The sequence below is a fragment of the Lolium perenne genome, chromosome 3 (genome assembly GCF_019359855.2).
Source record: "Lolium perenne isolate Kyuss_39 chromosome 3, Kyuss_2.0, whole genome shotgun sequence".
Classification (NCBI taxonomy): domain Eukaryota; kingdom Viridiplantae; phylum Streptophyta; class Magnoliopsida; order Poales; family Poaceae; genus Lolium; species Lolium perenne.
This window is the reverse complement of record NC_067246.2, coordinates 190,337,191-190,350,100: the sequence shown is the minus strand read 5'-3', so window position 1 is coordinate 190,350,100 and position 12,910 is coordinate 190,337,191. Positions and strand designations below refer to the sequence as shown.

General features: G+C 47.9%; 1 long non-coding RNA gene across 2 annotated transcripts; it reads right to left on the bottom strand.

Annotated features, from left to right (window-relative positions):
- Positions 1-2,208: 2,208 nt before the first annotated feature.
- LOC127342913 (uncharacterized) lies at positions 2,209-4,050 on the bottom strand. 2 transcript variants are annotated; one of them, XR_007876949.1, is made up of 5 exons: positions 3,732-4,050; positions 3,550-3,640; positions 3,009-3,459; positions 2,455-2,611; positions 2,209-2,365 (listed from the first exon to the last, which is right to left on the bottom strand). It is a non-coding gene; the product is annotated as an uncharacterized lncRNA (long non-coding RNA). The 2 variants fall into 2 exon arrangements; XR_007876948.1 differs by having other exon boundaries at positions 3,550-4,050.
- Positions 4,051-12,910: the final 8,860 nt, after the last annotated feature.

Here is a 12,910-nt window from a genome sequence, read left to right as displayed (position 1 = left end):
CAAGGTTTATGTTCAGATTGTTATTCATCATCATATCACCTCTGATCATGTTCCATATGATGTCTCGTGAGTAGTTCGTTTAGTTCTTGAGGACATGGGTGAAGTCTAAATGTTAGTAGTGAATTATGGTTGAGTAATATTCAATGTTATGATATTTAAGTTGTGGTGTTATTCTTCTAGTGGTGTCGTGTGAACGTCGACTACACGACACTTCACCTTTATGGGCATAGGGGAATGCATCTTGTACTCGTTTGCCAATTGCGGGGTTGCCAGAGTGACAGAAACCTGAGCCCCCGTTGGTATATCGATGCAGGAGGGATAGCAGATCTCAGAGTTTAAGGCTGTGGTTAGATTTATCTTAATTAGTTTCTTGTAGTTGCGGATGCTTGCAAGGGGTATAATCACAAGTATGTATTAGTCCTAGGAAGGGCGGTACATTAGCATAGGTTCACCCACACAACACTTATCAAAACAATGAAGATTAATTAGCCGTATGTAGCGAAAGCACTAGACTAAAATCCCGTGTGTCCTCGAGAACGTTTGGTCATTATAAGTAAACAAACCGGCTTGTCCTTTGTGCTAAAAAGGATTGGGCCACTCGCTGCAATTATTACTCTCGCACTTTACTTACTCGTACTTTATTCATCTGTTACATCAAAACCCCCTGAATACTTGTCCGTGAGCATTTACAGTGAATCCTTCATCGAAACTGCTTGTCAACACCTTCTGCTCCTCGTTGGGATCGACATTCTTACTTATCGAAGATACTACGATACACCCCCTATACTTGTGGGTCATCACCCCGGCCCGACCGGCCGCCTCCCTACTGGGCCGCCTCCCCCGCGCGGCCTGCTCTCCCCAGCGCGGCCCGCTCGCCCGGCGTGGCCTGTTCGCCCCCGCGCGGTCGCTCGCCCCTGCTGGGCCGCCTTCCCCAGCCCATTCGCTCCCACATCGCAGCCTGCTCCCCGCCGGTCAGTGCCCCGGCCCAGCCGGACTGCTGGCCGGCCTCCCCAGCCCATAATCCGGTCGGCCGGCCTGTGCACCGGCTGGGCTATTTTTCTGCGCGATTTTAAGTGTTGTTTTCCCCCAACGGTTATTTTCTCTCCCCTACTATAAATAGCCTTCTTCCACCTTAAGCTGAGGTAGTTCTTCCCCTTTATTCACCTCCATTGTTTCTCTTGGAAGAACTTGCTTCCCCTCTTGATTCTCCCCATGATTCTTGCCCATTCTTGAGGATTTGAGAGAGGAGATCTATATCTATAATCCCCACCAATCAATTTCTCCTCTAAGTGAGGGGAACCCTTTGGATCTAGATCTTGGAGTCTTTTGTTAACTTTCCCCATTGTTCTTCCTCTCCAATCTCATCTTAGCATTTGTTGCTTGGGTGAGATTTGAGTGTGAAGAACTTGAACACCTCTAGTGTTCTTGCTTTGCATCATTGCATAGTGTTGAGCTCTCCACCCCGATTAGTTCGAGTGAGAGACCATGAGCTTGTTACTCTTGGAGGGAGACCTCCTAGTTGGCTTGGCGGTTGGTGCTCCGGTGATCTCTTCAAGAAGATTGTGAAGAGGCCCGGGCTTCTCCTTCGTGGAGCTTGTGAAGTGGTTGTGGAGCTTGCCATCTCCGGAGCGGAGGAAAAGCTAACCATAAGGAAATGGCCATTATCCTTCGTGGGTGTGGTTTGGAGAATAAGGTGAGCCTTCGTGGCGCGGAGAATCCTTCGTGGACCTCCACTCCTCCAAACGTGACGTACCTTCTTGCAAAGGAAGGGAACACGGGAATACATCCTCGTCTCCGCGTGCCTCGGTTATTTCTATACCCAAGCTCTCTTTCCTTGTGATAGCCATCGTGCTTGAAGTACATATATCTTGCTATCACTTGTGCTACATATATCTTGTGCCTATCTTGCTTAGCTCTAGTTGCTATTGTTACACTTAGTTGAGCTTAGCATATTTAGGGTTTGTGATTGTAAACTAAACGTTAGTTTAATTCCGCATTCTTACAAGACAAATCCGCAAGAGTTTTTAATTGCCTATTCACCCACCCCCTCTAGGCGACATCTCGATCTTTCACATGCCCGCCCCATGAGTTATTGGATATTCGCCCCATGAAATCCGTGGGTATAATCAGCCCACCATACCCATGCCCATTGGGCTGGATATCCGTGGATACCCGAATCCATGGATAAAATTGCCATCCTTAAATAAAACTAAATGAACAATTGCAATTTCAATCCCATGTGTTGAAGGATAATTATGACACGTTATATCACAAAAAGCTTGCAATTAGTGTACAACTGTACATGCATTCACATAGGACAGGGAGAAGCTCCATTACCGCTTCTAATTTTTGAAACCTATAATCCCTCAAGCAAACCAAGATACAACCCAAAAGGGTAAAATACCATCAGTCCAAGTGCACATCCGAGGAATCAAAGTTGCAAGAAAAACAAACCTGCGCCTCCAAGCCACCAAGAACGCCGCTTCTGGGAGTTTTTTCTCATGAATCAAACTTACATCAGCATTCTAGCATAAAGCTGGCCACCTCTATGCTGGACAACTCGATGATCATGTTAAATCAGGAAATCGAGAAGTTTATTTTTTCACTTGACCTGAAAATAATTGACATATCCATTAGCTAGCTAATCTATGAATGTGGACGTGATGACCACCATACCTAGAACTAGAGGAAAGTGCTTAATTATAAATAAGGTATGCAAATGGCTAATAGGGGAGAATAGGGGAAGAGTCACATTGTCTAATCGTCTGCAGATATTTTATATTTCCCATGTCTATAGTAAAGAGCATATATCTAACACTATAGTTAGTAGCTTACCGTGTCTGTTTTGCACTTGTGTCAGATTCGAATTTCAAAAACCTCCTTTAATTACCATCAGAAAACTCTTGTAGAGATGAATACAAATTTTAACAAACGATGTCAACTGTCTAAGAGATATGAAAGTCGAACTTATTCAAATAGTTTGGCAACAGAAATGAGAAGTTTAAGACCTGAGATATTATATCTTGAAAGTCCAACATGTCCCTTTGATTTTAGGAAGCTCAACCAAATGGAATGATGTAGCAGCCTCAAATTCCTGCAAAAGATATCCAAACGAATATTAGAATGTCTAGTTTCCACTTTGCAGCATACATATACAGAAACATTTATGGTAAATACTCATGTTTACTATACCACAGACCATATAACATCAAAAGGCAAGAACGAACTTGATTCTGTTCACCGGGGAAAAAACACATTCTTTTTCACCGAACTTTTTCTCTTTTCTTTCCCAGATCTGACCAAAGCCAGATGGACTACAAATTTATAGTTAAATGGAGCTCAATTCAGAAGAAAAAAAATTAATAGGTACACAACAAAGAACAAATATCACATAGCTAAATCTTCCATGTCAGCCTGCTTGGAATTTCATCAAGCACCTTAGCATAGATTAAAAAGCATCTGCACACAGTAAAATGAGAAGTTAAGGGGATTAAATCAAAAGATAGGATAGGAAAAGGAAAATAAAGGGGAAGAGATTGGTGTGGGTACCTGGGAAAGATGCAAATCCGTCAAGATCGGGTGGAGCCGAGGTAACATCAGATCAGGCGTCTCATCTTAGGCTTTGGCTGCAGCAGCCCCCCTGCATCTAGAACTAATGAGCGGAGCCAAACAACAGCGCTAGCTCGAAAATGGGGACGGCGAATAGGGGAGAAGGGCAGGGCTCAGCTCACCTCGGGTTAACATCCTAATCCATCCCTATTTTTGCAGTGATGACTTCTCTGATGGCTTCTCGTGTTCCTCTTCGGCACTGACGAGGAAGATGCGAGAGTAGCAATGGCAGCAGGGTAGCTCGTGCTCCTCCATTTAAGCAACGAAGAAGGGTGGGGTGGAGGAGGCTGATCTCGGTCGGCTGCCGTGAGCGACGAAAAGGAGCTGGAGATGGAGGCCGCCGCCGCTTCCGCGCGTGTGCTTCTCCTTGCCAGCCGCCGTTCCCCACAGCCGGCTGCCCGTTGGTCGTGCTATTCCTGGTAGCCGCCGCCAGGAAGAGTGGGTTAGTAGGGAGAGGGTGGGGGCGAGAGCCGGGTTTCTTTACCTCGCTAGCGCGCAGTACAACTGCAGTACAAGTCGACGATTCCCATTTTTCGCCCAGCGCGCCAGGGGGGATCGTGGATAGCTCCAGAAGCTCGATAGGGGTCACCCACTTCCTTGTTCTCAATATCCACACGAAAGGTTGAGATTAATTCAGTTATTTTGCCAACATGCAGTGTGCTCCAGTTACGCATACAAGTTAGCTGAAAACCGCTTTTAATTAAGCATGTCAAACATATATCAAAGACTAGCAGTAGTAGTAGTAAACTGGTGCAATGATCGAACTTAGATTATGTATTTTTTTTTAAATGGAGGTAAAAGCTTTACCTCATCTATTGATTAAGAAGAGAGTGCCCCGTTTTTAGGAGAAAACCGGGCGAAAACCTTCAACGGAGCGATCAAACCCACACAAACAACACATCCACGCACCCACAACCAAACCTAACAGAGCCGCACCCACTCTAGCTAATACAAGAAAAATGTAGCCAACACTAAAACAACACAAGGAAGATCTGACAACTCAAAAAGAGTCCAAAACTCAATCAGCTGCTGGAGGTTTTCTTGCTATGGCTCTTTTTCTTCCTTTGCCCCTGATAATTACTTTCTTAAGGGACTTCTCCACCTTCCTGATCATGGTCTCTGACGCCTTCCCGCCAGGACGCAGGCAATATCATTGCCATATCCAGGGCAAGCCGGTTCTAAACTAGCAAGTAAGCCACAAAGCTCTTTAGCAAAAAGAGCATCAGAGCTAGCAGCCAACACTCCTCTAGAGTCCAAAGAGACGAGGGATTGGCAAGGCTCCGGCTGCGGTGGCATGGGCGTCGTAGCCACCGCCAAGTCCTCAAAAGAGCCCAACACCAAAGCATCTGCCTCGACAATATTACCGCCACTACGCATGCCTCCACCGGCGGTGGTGCTTAATAAATTGTTATTTTGCTCTATTCAAATGAAAACAATGAGTTGTTCAAGTTATGACATTACTCCATGTACGATGGATAAGTTATTATAAATCTTAATGGTGAAACACACATACATAACACTGACGCTGAAATGCCATAAGGCAAATGATTTGAATTCCACTTATTTGTGGAACCGCCATTTAGGTCATGATAGAGAGGAACACATGAAGGAACTCCATGCAAATGGATTTTTGGAGTCATTTGATTTTTGAATCATTTGGCGCTTGCAAATCTTTTCTAAAGAGAATGACTGAAATACCATTCATAGGCCAAGAGTTGAACGGGCAACTAACTTAGTGGAAACATACATGATGATATATTTGGTTCATTGGGCATAGTTGTGTGCGGGAGATTCTTCTACTTCATGAAAACTTCCAACAATGAATTGAGTATATATATGTGGATATATTCGATAAGGAAGAAGTTTGAAACATTTGAATGGATTCAAATAAATTTCAGCATGAAGTGGAAATCACCGTAATAGAAAAGTCAAATATCTATTTGTTGCGGTCAGAAACCCACCGGCGAGCAGCGACGGGCAACACAGGAGAGCCGGGAGGCTCCCAGGACTGCGGCTGGCCCTGGTCCCTCCGAGCGACGGCCCGCAAAGACTCCAGCACGCACGTCCGATGCTGATGCAAGGGCGTGCCACCTGACCTATACCTGGTCAGGAAGGTGATGGAGATGCCTCGCTTAGTTTCCTGCAGGGCATACACGTAAACATTAAATACGAGCCTCGATCGGCTCTCAGGTTGTCCTGCAGATCGGCTCAAAGAGCCGATCCACCCATGATTCGTACGAGGTGTACGAATATATGGTGGTCCTGCTTGATCAGAATAAAGCTAAAACGACCTACTACGATTTAGGGTTTTCACCGCATAATCGGAACATCCTACTCGTGATTGAGCCTCGCGGCCACGCACGGTGTTCGTAAGCCGATCCTAGACAAGGCCTAAAAACCAACACGAAGTTGATCCCCGGAACATCCTGTCTAGGGCTAGCAAACTACACCCTACGCGCCGCTGGATCCTTCAACCCTTTGTAAGGCCTAACTATGCAGATATTAAACTAATCCTTGAAGAACAAGGAGCAACCATAACGGATCGGATCTACTAAATAATGATCAAGCGGGGTGCCGCCCCTACACCTAAGATAGGTGTAAGGGCGGCTAGATGTCTAAGGGTTGCACTACGACAGCATATGATACGAAGAACAATGCTAACCCTAACACATCTAAGATAACTACGTTGCTCGCCATCAAAAAGGCTTCAGTACAAGCAACGCATGAACAACGAATAAACTTGTACAGGCAGCATGATGCTTACCCGGAAGAAACCCTCGAGACAAGGGAGTTGGCGATGCGCCTAGATTGGTTTGTGGTGAACGTGATTGTTGTTTATTTCATAAACCCTAGATACATATTTATAGTCCGTAGACTTTCTAACGTGGGAATAATCCCCACCGGGCACGAGATAAACTCTAACTAACCGACACGTATCCTACTATATTACAGATACAAGGGCAAACTAGCCCAAACTTTGCATATAAGGCCGATTCACGTATATTCTTCAAGCCCATCTTGATCGCGGCCCACCTCTGATTCGGTCAAATTCTGGTGATAACACATGCCCCCCTGGTTTTGGAATTGATAATTCCAAAATCACTCTGCTTTTCTTCGTCGGGTCATGTCGTGGCAGTGCGAAAACCGTCGCAGCATCCTTCATCATGATGCCTTGCCTTCTCAACTTCTCCGCGTGACTCGACCGTTGTTTTTTCCCGTTTTTGGGCACCACCTCCTCAGAAATTGCTGTGGCATTGAATCTCCACTATATCCCCTTTATTTAACCGTTCTGAACAGTTCGCCACTTCATCCCCTTGCTCTGTTCTGACCATCGGCACCCAAAAAATCCTCCATCTCCCGTAGCCATGTCTTCTTCTTCTTCCTCCTCCGCCTCGTCGGATCTTTCTTCCCAGTCCTTTTCCTCTTCGTCCTCCTCCACCTCGTCAGTCTTCTCCGACTCTTCCTCATCTCGCGAGCCGACGCCGGAGTGGGGCTCGCTGGCGGCGCATGACATCCTCGCCGCATCGGAGTGGGACAAGGAGGAACATGATTCCTCCATCTGGTCCGAGGATGACAAATCCTTGACCGACGGAGAGGGCGACCTTCAATTCCTCATCGAGGGGGAGGAGGAGGCAGAGAGCGAGGACGACCGCTTCTCCTGGGACGATTTCACCTCCTCCGAAGAAGAGGCGGAGGAGGACGACGACGACTCCCTCGAAGGCTACCCACCGGCGAAGCGCCTCCGCGCCTGGTGGGACGACGACAGCGATGACGACGATGAGGAAGATGAGGCTCCCGTAGAAGGCTACGGGAGCTCCGATGAGGAGCCTATCAGCAGCTACGCCGGCGGCAGCGACGACGACGGCGACGAGGGCAGCAACGGCCCTTAGATTAGGGACTAGTAGTAGTAGTCGGCTTTTGTTCTTTCTTCCCTGAGCAATTGGCTCTTTCTTTGTAAGAAGTACCGCTATTAATGAAGAAAATATTCCTCAATTAATTTCGCTTTCTTGTCAACTTTACCGATCGTCGAACGAAGTCACTGTACAGATAGCCGATGGCAGGGCATCGGCTTGCACTATAAACGCGATTTGAGGCCAAGCCGTTGCCTATTCACGCGGACCAACAGGTCTAATTCACGTCCAAACCATCCTCCAACCTTAAAACGCGCAGACTGAACTCCTCAGCAACTAGGAGATTCACCCCAAATATCATGATTTCTGGTCTGAACCGATTCCGTTAACCTGCTTAATTGAGCTCATTCCTCTAGAGTCGATAGCAATGTATCGGCTTTATTATTCTGAAGTCGATGCCCGTGCATCGGCTGTACTCGCATACTGTTGTCTCCGCATGTTTTCTCAAGTCGATGTCTGCGCATCGGCTATGATTTTTTTTTTAACTGGCCGATTTAAAATCGGCCTCCATACCTCACTGCCCATCATCCCACATGCTTGGGAAATACTTCTTGAGGTGTTGACCATTGACGGCTACTGGGAACTTAACGCCGTCCAACTGCTCCAGCATGTATGCATTACCTTTCAAGGCCTGGACGACTTTGTACGGACCGTGCCAATTAGGAGACCATTTGCCATATGCTTTGTCCTTGGTTCCTAATGGCAACACAGCTTCCCATACTCGATCACCAACTTGAAACTCCTTTGGTCTAACCTTCTTATTGTATGCACGAGCTACCCTGGCTTTGTTCTCTTTAATCTTCTCCAACGACCAAAGTCTAAGTTCTGTTGCGTCCTCAACAGTGTCACTCATCAAAGCTGCATATTCTTCAGCTGTTAGATCATTCTGAAACGTGACACGTCTTGATCCAGCCGTAATTTCCCAAGGTAATACGACTTCCTGTCCATAGACGAACTGGTATGGTGAAGTTTTTATAGCTCCATGGCATGACATGCGGTAGGCCCACAAAGCTTCTGACAATGTTTCATGCCAATCCCTAGGGTTCTCGTCAATTTTTCTCTTGATCAGCTTGATCAGGCTCTGATTGGACGCTTCATCTTGCCCGTTGGCTTGAGCATAGTATGGAGATGATCGGATCAGCTTAATCCCCATGTCATCACAGAACTTTCTAAATTCTTTAGAAATAAAGACCGAACCTCCATCGGTCGTGATAGTTTGGGGAATTCCGAACCTATGAATGACGTGTTCTTTCACAAACTTGATCACATCTTCTGATTTCACCTTCTTCATAGGGACGGCCTCCACCCACTTGGTGAAGTAATCTGTAATAACCAAAATCCATTCATGTTTTTTACTCGACGCCGGATGGATTTTGCCGATCATATCCATACCCCACCCTCGAAATGGCCAAGGCTTGATGATAGGGTTCATTGCTGATGCGGGTACCATCTGAATCTTCCCGAACATCTGGCACGCTTGGCACCCTTTGTAGTACTTGAAGCAATCTTCAAGCATGGTGGGCCAATAAAACCCTGATCGCCTAATTAGCCACTTCATCTTATGAGCCGACTGATGAGTTCCACAGGCGCCTTCGTGCACCTCATGTAAGAGCCGATTAGACTCAGTTGGTCCCAGGCACTTGAGTAGTAACCCTTCCAACGTCCTGTAGAACATGTCGTCTCCTATGAGGACATACTTCATGGCCTTGTATCTTATCCGCTTAGGTGCCCCCCGAGCCGAATCTTTTAGGTAATTGAAGATTTCGGCTCTCCAATCATCCTGTTCCAGGAACTGCACCTGAACTTCTGACCCGTCTGATATGTCCTTATAGCCTGACGCCATTTGTGCGAGATCGTTGGCCTCGGTGTTGTGGGATCTTGGGACCCAATTAAAGTTGATGTACCGAAACTGTGTCATCAACTCACGGCATTCCATCCAATATGGGAAAAGCGATTCACTTTCGCACTTATATTCATCCGTGAGCTGGTTAATCACCAACTTTGAGTCTCCAAAAAGCTCTACTGCTTCCGCCCCGGCTTCCAGTAGCAACTCCATTCCTTTACGCATTGCCTCATATTCAGCGACATTGTTGGTGCAAGGGGTAGATAGTCTGATGGAAAAGGAGTATGTTGCCCCCCGAGGCGATACGAGAAAAATGCCGATGCCACAACCATCGTCACAAGCCGACCCATCGAAGAACATAGCCCATGCACGTATAGATAGTGCTGCTATATTGGTATTGATCCGTTCAGCTATAAGATCGGCCAACGCTTGTCCCTTGACTGCTTTCGCAGGCTGATACCGAAGATCGAACTCCGACAACGCAAACATCCACTTCCCAAGTCGGCCTTTCAAAACAGGAGCCGACAGCATGTGCTTGACAACGTCTGACTTGCATATGACGATGATATCTGCCGTCAAAAGGATGTGATGAATCTTGGTGCAGGTGAAGAACAGGCAAAGGCAAAGCTTCTCGACCTCAGGATACCTTGTCTCTGCGTCCAACATCCTTCTGCTGAGGTAGAAAACGACCTTTTCAACACCTTCAAAGAGTTGCACCACCACCGAAGCGATGGATGTGTCAGCTACTGACAAGTAGATGTAGAACGGCCTGTCTTGTTGGGGCGGAACTAGCACAGGCGGCGTCGTCAGATACCGCTTAATCTCATCGAACGCCTGCTGCTGTTCTGCCCCCCAGTGAAACTCGTCGTCAGATTTAATTTTCACCAGTGCTATGAACGGCTCGATGCGTCCCGACAGATTAGAGATGAATCGTCGGACAAAATTGATCTTGCCGATGAGACGTTGGAGTTCCTTCTTCGTGGTGGGCGGCTGCATGGTACGCACCGCCTCTTGACTTTTCAGGCCGATCTCAATTCCCCGTTCATGAACCAGAAAACCTAGGAACTGACCAGCCGTCACTCCAAAAGCACACTTCTTCGGATTCATTCTCAGTCCGAACTTCCGAGTTCGGTCTAGGATGCGCCGTAAATCATCCAAGTGTCCCTCCATGGAGACAGATTTGACTACCACGTCGTCGATGTAGATTTCCACCAACTTGCCGATCAGATCGTGAAATATATAATTCATGGCTCGTTGGTACGTTGCACCAGCATTCTTCAACCCAAAGGTCATGACTATATATTCAAACAAGCCTACTGCCCCTGGTACTCTGAATGCGGTCTTGTGTATATCTTCTGGAGCCATGAAGATTTGGTTATAGCCGGCGTTGCCATCCATGAAGCTCAACACCTTGTGGCCAGTAGCTGCATTGATCAATGTTTCTGCCACAGGCATCGGATACTCATCTTTTGGAGTGGCTCTGTTGAGATCTCGGAAATCGATGGCCACACGCCATCGGCCGTCCTTCTTCTCTACAGGAACGATACTGGAGATCCACTCAGCATACCTGCATGGCCTGATGAACCCGGCGGCCAACATCTTCTCGATCTCTTTCTTGACCTCTTCCAGAATTTCGGCCTTCATCTGACGTGCTCGTTGTTGGAACGGCCGAAATCCTTTCTTAAGGGGGAGCCGATGTTCAATGATGCTCCTGTCTAAACCAGGCATCTCTGTGTAATCCCATGCAAAGCAATCTGGGTATTCTTTTAGCAGAGCTATCATCTGACCCCTGAGCTGTGGATCTAACTTCTTGCTGATAAAAGTTGGTCGCGGCTTATCCCCAGGACCGATGTCGACTTCCTCTAGCTCATCAGCCGATGTAAACCCATATCCTAGCTTCCCGTCACCTGTGAGGTCGACACCACATGCAGGGAGAGCGTGTGGCACGGATAATATGGGCTGATTGCTGGAATCGGCCTTCATCTTGATTGTAACCAGGATTTTTTGGAAGTGTCGGGACCGATCGTGTGGAACGGCCCCCTCCTTGTCCTCGCTATGAGAGCAGCTGCCCTCGTCTCTGTCCTTACCAGGGTGGCGCCCAAGTCCTGCCATGTTGATGTTGAACGAGAATCTTGGCTGGCACCTCCCAGGGTAAGTGCGTTCCACCGTGTCAACGGCGTATGCCGGTGACTTTGGCACTTCTGGTGCTGCCAACGTGAATGGCAGCGATGGACGGGACTGGAGTGGCATCTCTCCTTGGTAAGTCCCGAGAGCTGGTCCTGACGGAGAGTACTGATGCCTCATGATTTCCTGGATCACCCGAAGAGCGACACGCTCCAAAGTGTTCACCAGGCTCTCAGAATGGCGGTGCAGCGAGTGAGCCACCATGTAGTTGATCTCCTGACGCAGGGACCTGGTGCGTTCTTCTGACGGGGCGGACAGGTCCACTCCATCGAGCGCGCCTTCAGGTGAGAACCCTTTCCACCTGATGCCATGTGAGCGGGTTCTGTGAAAAGAGCCGATGAGGTCGGCTTCGAGGATTGTTTTGACCTCGTCATACTTCTTCTTGAGCTCCTCGGTCAGATCCTCGTACGTGACTGGAGTGCCGTCCGCCATCTCAGATGTAGATGGCGATGTGGTTGATGTCGAAGACTGTCCCACCGGGCGTGCCAGAATGTGTTGCGGTCAGAAACCCACCGGCGAGCAGCGACGGGCAACACAGGAGAGCCGGGAGGCTCCCAGGACTGCGGCTGGCCCTGGTCCCTCCGAGCGACGGCCCGCAAAGACTCCGGCACGCACGTCCGATGCTGATGCAAGGGTGTGCCACCTAACCTATACCTGGTCAGGAAGGTGATGGAGATGCCTCGCTTAGTTTCCTGCAGGGCATACACGTAAACATTAAATACGAGCCTCGATCGGCTCTCAGGTTGTCCTGCAGATCGGCTCAAAGAGCCGATCCACCCATGATTCGTACGAGGTGTACGAATATATGGTGGTCCTGCTTGATCAGAATAAAGCTAAAATGACCTACTACGATTTAGGGTTTTCACCGCATAATCGGAACATCCTACTCGTGATTGAGCCTCGCGGCCACGCACGGTGTTCGTAAGCCGATCCTAGACAAGGCCTAAAAACCAACACGAAGTTGATCCCCGGAACATCCTGTCTAGGGCTAGCAAACTACACCCTACGCGCCGCTGGATCCTTCAACCCTTTGTAAGGCCTAACTATGCAGATATTAAACTAATCCTTGAAGAATAAGGAGCAACCATAACGGATCGGATCTACTAAATAATGATCAAGTGGGGTGCCGCCCCTACACCTAAGATAGGTGTAAGGGCGGCTAGATGTCTAAGGGTTGCACTACGACAGCATATGATACGAAGAACAATGCTAACCCTAACACATCTAAGATAACTACGTTGCTCGCCATCAAAAAGGCTTCAGTACGAGCAACGCATGAACAACGAATAAACTTGTACTGCCTAGATCGCAAGATGCGATCTAGGCAGCATGATGCTTACCCGGAAGAAACCCTCGAGACAAG